The sequence below is a fragment of the Camarhynchus parvulus genome, chromosome 6 (genome assembly GCF_901933205.1).
Source record: "Camarhynchus parvulus chromosome 6, STF_HiC, whole genome shotgun sequence".
Taxonomy (NCBI): domain Eukaryota; kingdom Metazoa; phylum Chordata; class Aves; order Passeriformes; family Thraupidae; genus Camarhynchus; species Camarhynchus parvulus.
Genome location: NC_044576.1, coordinates 24,817,517 through 24,831,066, shown reverse-complemented (window position 1 = coordinate 24,831,066; position 13,550 = coordinate 24,817,517). Strand labels below are relative to the sequence as shown.

At 38.7% G+C, this 13,550-nt stretch overlaps 1 protein-coding gene across 2 annotated transcripts in view; it reads left to right on the top strand.

Moving 5' to 3' along the window:
- Positions 1-13,550, top strand: part of SORCS1 (sortilin related VPS10 domain containing receptor 1) — a 255,913-nt gene that overhangs the window by 139,233 nt on the left and 103,130 nt on the right. The gene's annotated exons all lie outside the window — the stretch shown is intronic.

Sequence of the window (13,550 nt, the reverse complement as noted above, 5' to 3'; positions counted from 1 at the left end):
CAGGCTTAGTCCAAGTTTCCTTTGTTATCTCACGAGTAATAGCACTGCTGGAAGTTGTTAGTGCCTCGGCCTCTCAAACATTCGTTGAAGTTTGGTGAGCAGACACCCAAATACCTGACATGAAGTATGACACAGAAGGACAGTTCATGCTCTCACAGAACATTGCTAAGGGTAGAAGCACATCTTTGACTCTGTGGCATCAATTCACTAAAAATACCATAAATTCTATAGTCTTAAAACTGCTGCTAAGTAAGATTCCTCTCTTTCTTCACTAGAGGATTGCTTCTGTGCAGTTTTGGCACTTAGTCTAATAATGAGTGGGATTCTGATTTGGCAAGATCAGCTACACAGCTAGGAAGGTCACTTTAAAGTACCCAACATCTTTCATTCCTTTAAAAAAAAACCCTAAAATGAGAGTAGGTTTTAATGCTCCTCCTTTTATGCTCCATTTTAAGCAGAAAGATAAGTTCTGTTATAGCAATATTCATTAAAAAACCCAGCAATGCTTTGTCCTGGTTTGGTTTTAATAACTAAAACGTCTATTGTGCAAGAAAGCCTTCTTGCAAGTTCTACCACTGTGTGACTGCTAAAAGCTTTAGTCATCTTATTAAAAAGTCAAGGAGGGTTATGGATTGAACTTTACATCAGCATGTCACAGACAGGTGGCATTCAGCCTTAAAGAAGGCTCTATTTGGAGATGATAACATGAAAACATACACTTTTCTGTAGTATTTTTGAAAACCTGTGTTCTTGAAAAAAGTGCATTTCTCTTGGTGATTTAGTTGGTGAAATTATGCACTGGGTGATGACGACAGAAAGGTGTGGCTTCAGTTGGTTCAACCTTTAATAATGCCATTAACTCCTAATCATGCTCTGTTAACTTCAATAGGCTTTTGCACCAACTGAGGTTCTGTTTTAGAAATTGGTTTTCTGTGTGTATCGAACTAATTGATCATGCCTGCTGTGATGGTATATGAAGACTAACCAAGAATGCTGGTCTTTTACTTTAGACATTGTAAAGGTAAATTAGATCATGAACTGAAGGTGGGGTAGTAACAAAATCTCAGCAGATTGATGTATCATTATCTTTTTCCCACCCTTATTTTAAAATTTGGGGAAATGACTGATTTTAGAAGGAGGAAAGTTGCATGGAAAGAAAGGGAAAATGGAGAGGTAAAGGAGACAGCTCTGAAATGGAGTAGTAAAAGGGTAAGAGCACTTAATTTTCTGCACTGCCATTCTCCTTGGATGTCACATTGTATGTGCAAGGAGGGAAATGAGGCATGGAGCATCATTTCTTCATGAATATTTTAGCTCTCATGCTCTTGCAACATCTTGGTGTGACCCAGAACAGCTTCCATGTCCCTGTGTCTGAATAGGCTCAGGAGGTCACCTCTGTGAAAAACAGCTGTGCTGGGTCTGAGCAGCTCTGCCCTTGCTTCATGTGAGCTCAGTGCTCGCTTTGAACTTGCTTAGATGCCAGGGGTGGTCTTTGACACTGTGGTTCCATTTGAGAGCCTGAATTGTGGCAACCACAGAATGATAATAGAATTGAAAAATTCCACGCAGTGGCTTCTAGGAGTATCTGTGAGAGACTGTGACAGTGACTTTACATGGTAATCAACTGTTACACCAAAACTGATAAGGAAAAACACTGTTCTATTCTGTTGCATAACTGCACTGAATTCCCTTAACAAGAACCAATACAGAAAGTAAAGAGAATTATTTATTGTTAGAGGTGGAATTCTTTTCAGGCACGTTCAGTATGGATAATTTGAGTTCATCAACTGCAACAACAAAAATGAAAAGCCAAGCTAACAATTTGCAAGCAGATGCTAATTCCCCAATTGTTCATGCAACATGGAACATAATTTGAAGTGATTATGAAATTAATGCATTAATACAAAAAATGCTTTGGAGAGAAGCAAATCAGATAAATGTACATAAAAAGAATTAGCTGTAGACATAATTAGTGAAGCTGTGCTTTATTCACAGTCAGAAGGAAAAATTAAAACTAAACTAAGTGGAAATTTTAGAGAACATTTGAGAATTAGCATGTAAGAAGCCAAAATGAAATAAAACACGGAGCTTCAGCAAAGCTAACACATAGACACATGCTTTAGAATTAAAACGTACAAAAAGTGTCGTGTCATCTATTTGGGAAAGACACAGTTACTTGTGTAAGGGAGAATTTCCAGCTGTATGAGCACATATCCTGGTTACAGATGACTCAAAGCCTGGAAGCAGGTCCATGGTAGAACAGAACTGTGTGCCATGAATCTGGAGACCTTATAGTGTATGGTGAGAAGTGCAAAATTAACAGGCCAGGCCAGAAGATTCTGTGCTGTGTTTGGTGCTTTCTCCTCTAAGTCCATGCTTGTTTTCATGACTGTCATAGGGTAGGAAAATTGACCTGATTCTCACCTGCAAGAAAGAAACTTCCTTCATGTTCTGTTCTGGTCCCTGAACTAATTTTTTTCCCATCTTCATGTCTAAAAATCAAGAAGTAGCAGAACCAGGTGTACCATGACAAAGTTGATATTAATCCAGTGATGTATGCTCAGCTGTTACCATCATCTGTTGTGTAGATGTGTGGTGGTAGATAATTACTTGAGAGTGATTCAATTTAAATCTAGTAAGAAAATACCACTAAGAACTACTAGATTGCATAGACATCTCCCAAGAGAAAAGAATTGTAACTCCGTGCAGAAATTGTGGTGCCAACTCTGATGATTATGTTGGGAGTCATATACTATGTATCTTTCCTAAAGTTGTCAGCTGGTAGAATCAGTTTTAATTGGGTAGAATTTAAATCTTTGTTAAAATATTAAAGTAAAGCTTCTAGACTTGAGATGTCCACAGAAAAGCTTTTAAAGGAGTAAACAGTAACTAGTAATCTCCTTTCCACATCCTAAAACCAGCAAAAAGGTAAACAAAAATCCTACATGAAATGTGGATCCTGCATTTATGAGGATTTGCATTTATTTGAAACCGGATCCTTACTTTTCAGGTAGTTAAATTTTAAAATACTAAGTCTTTAGAAAACATGTGAGCAAAGTAAATGGAAAAAATCTTCCACTGTGTGAAAAATAGCCTGTATTATTGCCGACAATTTAGTAAACTTCCTGCTCTGTTTTTTTTGCTGTGTATAGGTGTTCATTTTCTTTTGCATAGATTCTATATAATTTCAAGAAAAAAAGAAAAGCCTGGAGTGTGAATTACTCTTTTTCCAAAACTTTGATAATTACCCTGAAAAACTGTATTTTTACTTTTTTCTCCCATTTCTATTTATTTTGGATAGCAACTGAATACTCTGATTTCTGTCTTGTTGCACTTTCAGTTAAGATTCTCGCTTTCAGAACACAAAAGCAGCAGATGCTAAAGGATCTGATATTTGCCTCAGACAGGTACAGGGCCACCAGCTGCAATGAAGTCAGTCCCAGGCATTTTGCCAGTAAAGGGAAAACAGAATAATATAAATAAGCAGTTTCTTACTAACCATATCTGGTTTAAGCAGCTTCTATTCAAAGTTATTGCTGGGTTCCAGGGGGTTGAAGAGGATTCTTCTTGCTGGAAGCACAAGTCCCCCCCCTGAGAACTGATGGACTAGTTTAAGCACTTTGGATAAAATCAGCCATGTTCATGGAACAGTTTCAGCTGGTGGGTTTTAGGTGAAATAAGATGAGAACATCTGTAGGACATGGAGGGATAAGAACATGGTGCAGAGAGATGGAAGTGAGCAGGTATGGATATTAATGTCCTTGGTACCAGCAGGACACCTCTGCCCAGTCTGAGGTGCATTTGCTTTGTGATGTTCCCTCCCCTTCTTTTCTTCCCCTTGGGTGTGCTATGAAATATAGGCAAGAGTAAGAACCCTGAAATATTAAACAGCACAGTGGCACACAGGTGCCAGGGCTGGCCAGAGGCAAGTGGCAGGGCTTGAAACAGTTGGCTGTGAAACCAAGTGTTTAGTGAATTGACCATCTGCCCAGGCATAGCTGTCGTACAGACTCACAGAACGGTTTGGGTTGGAAGGGACCTTAATGATCTTCTCATTCCAGCTCCCCTGCCGTGGCCAGGGACACCTTCCACCAGACCAGGTAGCTCAGCACCCACCCAGCCTGGCCTGGAGCCCTGCCAGGGCTCAGCATGTGAATTGTGCATTTATCACTTACCCTCCAGGGAAAAATTGCTCCCTTGGTGCCCCTGTTTTCCCTGTCCCTTTTGTCACTCTGCTTGGGTTACCACACTTTTAGGCCAAAAGTTTCCTCTTGCTTTCATTAGGATTAACAACCCTTAGGGCCCAGTATTTGGGGCTGGCAAATGCTATTGTTCATAATACGCTTACAGTGCAAGTGGCTGCTTTCTTTTTGTGTCATTGATTGATTAGCGGAGTTTGTCCAAGTAATTTTCCCTCTTGATATGTGCGCTTTACTTCTCTAGCACAAAGTTGGTGTGAAGATTAACTAATTAATCTCATGAGATTCTTTACTGAAAGGAATGCCTTACTGAGCAACAGAACAAAGTAGGGACAATATGTATGAACGCAGCTCATTCCAGATGTCTACAAAGCTGAGGATCTTTTTCTCCCCTAAGCAAGACTGTAAGAATGTCTCGGCTTATTTTTTTTTTTTCTGTTCAGTACAACGCAGAACATCTGTTGCAAAAGAATGGATAATTAATAATTGAAACTAGATTGCACTGTCCAAAACAAAGTGCCTATAGTACTTGTAGATTTCCTTAGTTTATTGCCTTTGTCTCTTTATTTCTTCTCAAAGTATAATAATCAGTCATTGTTATGAATTAGATTTTATTTCAGAATGGAGGTTTCTATTGTGTTTTACTTATGTTTTGAGTAATATATTTTCAAGTTGGTTGTGGTGATAGAGCTTTTTATGTCAAATGTAAAGGAAGAGAAGGCAGAGTGTAATAATAAAGAAACAGAAAAATGAAATTTTCATTTCATGTCAGCTTACTAAATTAGACCCATTCTGTGGAATGAAGAGATAAAAATCTAGAATTTGATTTGAGGGAGATTTGGAAAACCAAGAAGCTTAATCTTTTCATGTTCCTTCCCCCAGAACTGATTGCTCCAGAGCTCATGTTTATGCCTGTGATTAGGAGCTGAGCCTGACGAGTTCTATTTTCAGCACCGCTACGGGATCCCAGCGGTGAAAATAACCTTGGTGCTTTGGGCTCAAACAGCACTTCCAGCTTCCACAGCTCTTGCTAAGTTAAGATAGACTTCTAAGATAAAAGGAATGTAAAACTGAAGGTGTTTGTGTTTATTCTAGAACTGACATAATATAATCCTAGGTATTTAAAATTAACACTGAATGAAAACTAAACAGTACCAGATTGGATAGGCCCGAAGAGTTTGTGGAATCTCCATCCTTGAAGATATTTAAATATTGACAGGACAAGGTCCTGAGAACTTAACTGTACCTTTGAAGCTTGCTCAGTGTGAAGCAGGAGTTTGATATAAATGACCTCTAGATGTCTTTACGCACCTAAATTAAATAATTTAAATTATAAAACACTGTATAGTTCTAGATAAGGCAAAAGTAACTCAGAAACATCCTGCAGTAATCTAATAAGTTACATTAATGAGTGGATTTCTTTATTGTTTTTAGCATTACATTTCTATTTTTTGGCAAGGATGACGCAAAGAAGAGCCTGTGTACTTTTTACAGTCCTCATTAAAACACTAGGTGCACTAAGTCAGGTAAGGACAAAATGTAGAATCTTTATTTTCATTTAATTCTGCCTTAATGGAAATGGAAGCTGAACTTTAAAAACCTGAGATTTAAAAAGTGACACTAATCTTCAGTGACTGTTTTCTCCCCCATCTCATCTTTTTTCATCCTTTGATTAATTATTACCTCAAAGCAGGAGTATATATTTTGATAATTCACCCTGGCTGCTGGGAGTGCAGGTTACTCTTGAGAAGGTGAAGGTCGGTGCTTCTCTCTGTGCACAGCCCAGCCCACAAGCAGTGACTCAGCAGCTCTCAAAAACCCTGAGATGCTGCAACTTCTTCAGCTTTAATGGAAAAAAAAAAGTAGCTGAATCTATTCGGGTCTGGTCCAAGGTGAGGCACTTTTGAAAACGGGGCTCCTGCCAGAGCTCAGCTCCCAAGAGAAGAGGCTGTGGGTGGGAACCTGTCCCCTGGATGGGCGTCCCGATCTGAGTGAAGAGAAGGGCTGGTGGGGATGCACTGCCCTCTCTTGGATTTTGGTAGGAACAGGAACAGTCCCATCCCGGGTGGTGCTTTCAGAGGTGCTGAGGTGACGTTCAGAGTTAGGATGGATTGTTTTTGTATGCTGTTGTCTCTTAGAAAATCTTCTCCCTACGCCTCTGGACTTTCTGTGTATCCCCATTCATATCAAGTAGGATTAAGGGAGAGAACAACTGAACCACATCTGCACAGGTGTCTCAGCCTCATGTTTGCTTTTCTTGAGTCTTTATTGCACTGACCCAACCCTATACCTGGAACTTCAGTGATATATAGCACACACCACCACATAAAATATTTGTAAGTTATTGTTCATACATACATACACTCACTCTATCTAGTAAAGCAACCACAGGTGATTCCTACAGATAATAAAAAATACAGCTTTTATGGCTGCTTTATTCTGCAGTCACTTTTGTCCTGTTATGAACATCTTGAATAATACAGAACAGATAAATGGATTTTTTTTCCATCCACTAGCCAGCTTTTTATGTCAAACAACATTCATCAAGATGCCAAATGCAATTCTCAGGAATTCTTTTATTAGGAATACTGTGCAATCTCAGCTTTCAAAAATATTGGCAGATGATAATTTTTCTCTCTTAAAAGATAGTCCTTTGTCATCTAGTATTCTGGTGACAAGAGATTGTCTTATCACTCAATGAGCACTGAATCTTTCACGGGTGCAAACAGAATGAATTCGCTGTCTGAACCTTTTGCCGCATCATTTCTCTTACATTTAAACAGCCAAGATTTGAGGAAGGTGATTGTATCCTACCAGCTATGGACCTCCTGTGGGTTCTTGGGGGAAGTGAGGATAGTGTCCACTCTCTGGATCTGGATTCAGTCTGAATCTGACTTACACTGTCTAGTCATCATGACTATGCTTTTCTTTTGGGGCTGTTTGAAGTGTGTTACCCTCCATGTCAGCAAAGTGCAAACTGATTGAATCAGTTTGGGTTATGAGTATTTGTATGAATAAGAACTTTCTTCTTAAGTTACTGAGTAACACTTGCAAAACAACTTGTTCCAGGCCTTTTCCTTGCATTAAAGAGGTCATTTCTACTTACTTCTGATCCAGGTCATCATTTAAAGGCAATATTCTCCTTTTTTTCTTAAATGTTAGAAGTGTAATTCTGTCACTGAAGTATTTTCTTTCCTTACAAAATTGCTGCACTTTCTGAGTTAACAAGAACTTTTGGCAGTGAAATAATCCACAGTGCCTCAATTGAATTATTGGTGTATTATTTTAATGGTGTCTTAATGAAATTGCTTAGCGACTAACCTTGTCTTTTAGCTGGCATTAGAGACAGCTTCAAAACTGTCAGCTCTAGCTCATTTCATGTTTTCATCTAGGCACTCATACTATTACCCAATTTATTTGAAGCAGAAACTTGGCCCAGATTTTTAGTGGCATTACTCATGTGCACTGTTCTACAGTAGCGGATGTTACCTGATGTTCCCATGAGGAAAGATTTTTAAAATTTCATGAAGGCTTCAGTCTCCTCTTTTCCTATTAATATCCAACTAAATGCTTGTTTTATTTCTTCTGTAGTTTTGTCTCTGATTTGTTGGCTATTGCAAACGTGTACTGCTTCCAACACCCCAGTCCTGTAAAAGGAATAGGTCTAATTTGTTTTACAGTAGCATTGCATTTATTTCAGAATTTTACAACCAGAGCAGTTCCTTCTTTTGGCCTGTTCCTCTTTATATCTTATTCTAGGTCTTAAGAAAGCTTAAGCAATGAATGAGTTCAATTAATTAAAAGCAGAGCACGTTTCTTTGAATGCATGTGTGGAGTGCTGAATCTGGAGGACCAGATTCTCTCTTTACTCACTCACACCCACTCACAGTTATACAGACAAACTGTCACACTCACACTCTTACACACTCTTGCACACGTTCACATCTTTTACTCATGCACACTCTCACTCACTTGAAAAAGGCAATCCAAATTCAGAAGTGATCTGTAAAATGGCAGAAATGACATTTCACTATATTGGGATTCCACAGCACTGATTCTCTTGCTATCAGTGAAAAAAAACCAAACCCCAAAACCCTCTGAAGTCATGCAAGTGACATGCAGAGAAGAGGGAAAAAATGAAGCTCTTTAGAGAATTTTAGTAGGGAATGCCCTGCTTTTGTTAGGAGTAGGACTTTCCTGGTTCCTGTTGCTGATTCCCTATATTGCTGTGTCTTGTGAGAAATATTACTTGTTCTGTGTGTTCCATGCATGAAGATTGTGATAGGTAAAGAAAGTGAAGGATTTGACCTGATTTGCATTTTATCTCCATTTCTGGTTAGTTGATACATCAGAAGTGAATGAAAAATGTGTGACTTCTTGAAATAGATTTGTAGGGGGTTTTTTTCATGCTGTGCTATTTCACTGGTACTATGCTCTTTCCTAAGAAGTATTAGCCAAAAGCTGGTCCAAGGGGAGAGATGAGTGGCCAAAATAAAAGCTTGAGAGTGATTCTGGACTTTTTTTACTAAGCCACTAAATCTAGCATTCACAGCAGATTTATAGGGCTCACAATTCCATCTCTAGAAGCAAAACTAGAGTCCCCTTGCTAAGAATTCCTGGGTTTCTTTGTGATGACAGCAATAATACATGTAATTGTCAAAGGCAATGTCATCAGCAGTTAGGCTGAACAAGGAGTGAAAAAAGTGTGGACTGTCTTAAGGTCTACAAATTATGTTTGGTTTCCATTTGTCATTTCTATGAAAAGAAAATCACGTTTCTTCCTTTTTAGAGTGAGATGATTAATGGATGCCTTGCAATTGGTTGCAAAAGCTTGTGTCAACTGTATTGGCTTTTTTTTTTAACAGAGGAAAAAACCCCATCCATCTGGAGCAATAGGAAGTGCAGTGTGTGCTTGCTCTGCCTGGTATGAATAAGCAGATTCTGATCATTGCTGAACACTGATCTGAAAAGAGAGTAATTAGTCTTGCTGGGGAGAAGTAGACTGCTCCTACTCACTCTTCACTTTTGTTTAAGACAACAATAAACTAGACCAGAGGCACTCTGAGGTTGGTCTCCCACCTCAAAGGGCTTTTACTGGAAGTGAGAGGCAGATGAATATAGCTCTTCTTATTCCTGTGTTAATAACTTAATTTTGTACTGGTGGAATCAGAGGTAGTTTAAAAACTGTCAACCTGAAAATCATAGGCCCAAGTCTTCACATACAGCCCAAGCAAGCTGATAATGTTATTGTTGTGTATGTAGGTGGGGTTGGTAATTTCTGTCAGGTAACAAGCAATAGGACGAGGGAAAATGGCGTCAAGTTGCTCCAGAGGGGGTTTAGATTATAAACTAGGAAAAAAATTTTCACTGAAAGGGTGGTCAAACATTGGAACAGGTTGCCCAGGGAAGTGGCGGAGTCACCATCTCTGCAAGTGTTTGAAAAGTGTGTAGATGTGGTGATTTAGGAGTGGACTTGGTAGTGTTAGCCTAATGGTTGGACTTGATGATCTTAGAAGTGTTTTCCAGCCTTTTATCCCATGGCAATTTCACAGCCTTTGGCAAGGGAACACCTCAAAAATCCTAGTTGACTTAATGAGCTCTAGGTTGCCTTCCTCTACAGGCTCTAAGGACCTGGATAAATTTAAGGTGTAATTTTCATATGCAAAAACCATGTTGATATCTCTGTGATGTTTGGAATAAACTCATCCAAAAACCAGTGTTAGCTGGGAAAGCAGCAATCTGCTGTATTAGGCACTGTAAAAGCAGAACAAGATGTTTGATGGAATAGCTCACATTTCAGGAAATCCAGCATGCTTTCTACAGTGAAGCCTAAAATGATAAAAGTGGTTTCTTTCTAATCTCTTTATCTTAGGTATTCTTAGCTATTAAAGTTTATGGCATCTAAACTTGTATTAATATTTGTTATTGTTTCTGGTTTTGGTTTTCATGTTTTTCTTGTTCAACACATTGGTGTCCAGTTGTATTTTCTGTACAATCAGCTGCATAAAGTCAATGGGTAATGGACTACTTCAAAGCAGAAATTGGGTTAATTTATTTAAAAGGAAATTCTAAAGAGTACTTACTCTGTATTTCATATGCTGCAACAAAAAAACATTAAAATGAATTGTACTTTCCCTCCTTTTTCATTTATATTCCAGGCAACTTAGGCCATAAAACTAAACTAATGTGACTGAAACGATATTAACATGTCGTGCAGCTCAGTGAAAGTGTGTTTGTAGAATGAAATGGTTGATGTTGAGATGACATCTGCACTGTGGGCATTTTGGAGGTAGAGGGTCTGACTTCAGAATAGTGCTGAGGTGATAGTGTGATCTGAATGCCCAGAACAGTGGTTGGAAAACATTAGATGCACTCCTGAGGTGTGTCACAGAATCACTGAATGGTTTGTGTTGGAAGGGACCTTAAAATCATTTTAGTTCCAACCCCCTACCATGGACAGGGGCTGTTCTGATTTAGTTTTCTTGAAAAGGAATGCATTTCCTGTGCTCTGAGGTCGCTGTGGCCTGAGTCAGAACACAAGGATTTGTTACAGAGGTTTCCCCAAAATTTTGGAGGGCTAATTTCAGAAGCACACTCCTGGTGTGCTCTGAAATGTTTACATAAATTCACATAGCCTTTTCCTCTTGTTTTTACTTACTTTTCATACAGGTATCAATTTATTCTACTTATCCAATAAATGCTATCTTTTGGGCTTGTAACTGTGATTATTTACACACACAGATATGTTGTAATGAAATTTGCTTTTCTTATCAAAAACCTGGTGCTGCAGCGGTGATGCAAGTAGTGACTGATAGTCGGCTCTAACTTGTTTTGCTTTATGACACCTGTGCAGAGTGATTAACAATACAAGGTACAGCAGTGCAGCAGATAATGCTGAAAGCTGGTCTCATAGTTAGCAATCTGACTGGTGGATAGAGTCATCCATCAGCTCCGTGCTCTGTCTCCCACTCTCTGTGCCCTTGCGTAAATTCATGGCAGTGGCACAGCTCTGCCACATCTGAGGTGCTGTTGGCATACAAACAAAACCGGTGTGTCCTGGGGCACTTTTACGTGCAGCATGGCTGGTTATCACAATGCAAAGCCAAGGCTTTTGGAGAGCAGAGAAAACAAAGTGCTCATACCCCAGGGTGGTAGTTAGCAGATTAAAGCCAAAGTCAGCAGTGTCTGAAAATCTGTTTAGGCACTTAACTTTTATTGATTGGGTGAAGTATTAGGTGCTTCAGTGTCTCAACAGTCTCTCCTTCCATTCCCTTTTTAAGAAATGCAGATAAGAGCGCTTTCACACTTCAGAGGAGTGGCCTAACACAAAATGTGTTAAGGTAGTGATGTGCTTGGATGTGACAGTGATGAGGTCAGATGAGTTCCTTGCCCAGGTAGGAGGAAGTATGTGAGACTAGAGTGGGTCTTGATTAACAGCTTGCCTTAGAGGCACAATCCAAAGCCAGTGACAAGACTCTTATTAACTTCAGGCAGCTCGGATCAAGCCCATTGATTTGTGCTTATTTCTGCTCTAGTTGCTCTAGTCCAAATTAATGCTGTGCTGTGATATTTCCAAATACCAACATAAACAAAATCCACTCAAGAAGGTAGTCATAAAAAATAGGAAAATCATAATGCTTGAATCACAGTACTGAATCAATAAACATTAAACATAGGAACCTGGCCCCAGAAATTAGTGTGATAAGAAAAAGGAACCAACTGATAAACATCATGATTTTTGGCTTCAGAAGCTGGATAGGCTCCTTAGTGACAGTATCTTATATTTATATATATTGATAGTTTGATTATTAATCCTTTCTGTGTAACTTCTGTCATCTCTCAGTCTTTATTTTGGAAATCACATTAATTATATGCTTGGAATATTTGAAAGTGTTAAATGAAAATAAAAATGTTTAAAAATGCACATTTTCATTACTGATTTCTAAAGTAAATCAGATATAATAGGAGATTCTACCTTTATGTTACAATGGAAACATTACCCTATTTTATGTTAGAGATACAGTGGGGTTGGGTAACTGGTCTGAGATTATTCAGGATCTGAAAGTTCAGGGGTTTTGCAGAACACCCAGCTTTTAAGTTAAAGGCCAAATAGTTATGCTACCAAGGAGGTTTCTAGAGACAGAAAAAAGATTTTGCAGCTGTTCAGTTATGAAAGACATATTCTGTTTAGATTATATGTGTGTTTACACCTTCACATACAATAGCTCTTTGGCATCTGGTGTCTCACAGACACCAGATGCTATGCTTCCTTATAATTTCTAGGTAGCAAGTTAAATTGTGTCTAACTCTCTCTGGCTAAATGAAAGAGGAGAAGGAAATGAAGTGTGCAGTGCTCAAACCCAGACAGGAATTTTTTCTGAGAAATGCCAGGTGTGGATATTTTCATTTCAGGCTTGTCTAAAAACAGATCAGTGTTTGCCATTTGCAAAGCAACTTAGAAAAAATAAAATAAAAACGCTAATGATTCAAGCCTTTAATACCTTTCAAAGGCAAACTTTCCATGTTTTTCAGTCATGATGCCTTATTCCCATTCCTTAGGGGTATTGTGCTGTTGCTTGCTGAAATACTGGAACAATCTCTATTTACTGCTCAGACCTGTATATTCCCTCATGCAGAGACACATGAGAGGAGTACCTCATTATTGCCACTGGTTCATCAGCAGTGCAGATAAATTAATACCACAGCTAATGGGGTGAAGTAGATACTACAACTCTCAGTCGTGCATCTTTTGTCACTCCTAAACTAGCACTCCTGGTCAAAGCTAGAAAGCAAATTTACTATGCAGAGATTATTTTTTATACACTACCAAATCTATAATTCAAAGCACCGTAGAAACTGGAGGTGGAAAGAGCCCAGCATGTTATCAAATGTGTTCTCATGCCAAAGCAAGACTGCTTGTTGCAGACAGCCAGGTAATATTTTAAGCAGTCAAACTGCCTTCTCTGAAATTTCTGCCAGAATCTAACAAAGCCCACCATTAGAGATCAACCTCTCTCCTCTCTCTGTGTTTTGGATTTCTTTTCTTAACACCTTTTTGTCTGCCACTCCAATAGATCATTCTTGAAAACCTGGCACTGTGCCTGTCTGGTAACTTCTGTGCTCTAGTGTTGAAAATTTCAGGTTTAATTTTTCAAATAGGCTAAGCACAGCTTCATTTAGGTCTGGTTGAACTAGTGGCAGAATCATTCTGCCTATTTGATCATATGTTATGTGTTTATATACATAGCTGAAACATACTGTTTTCATTACTAAAACATTGGCTAAAGTAGTTTTGACATTACACTGAAGCAGTTTGTAATGGTCATATATAATAAGCTTTTCTGAAGTTCC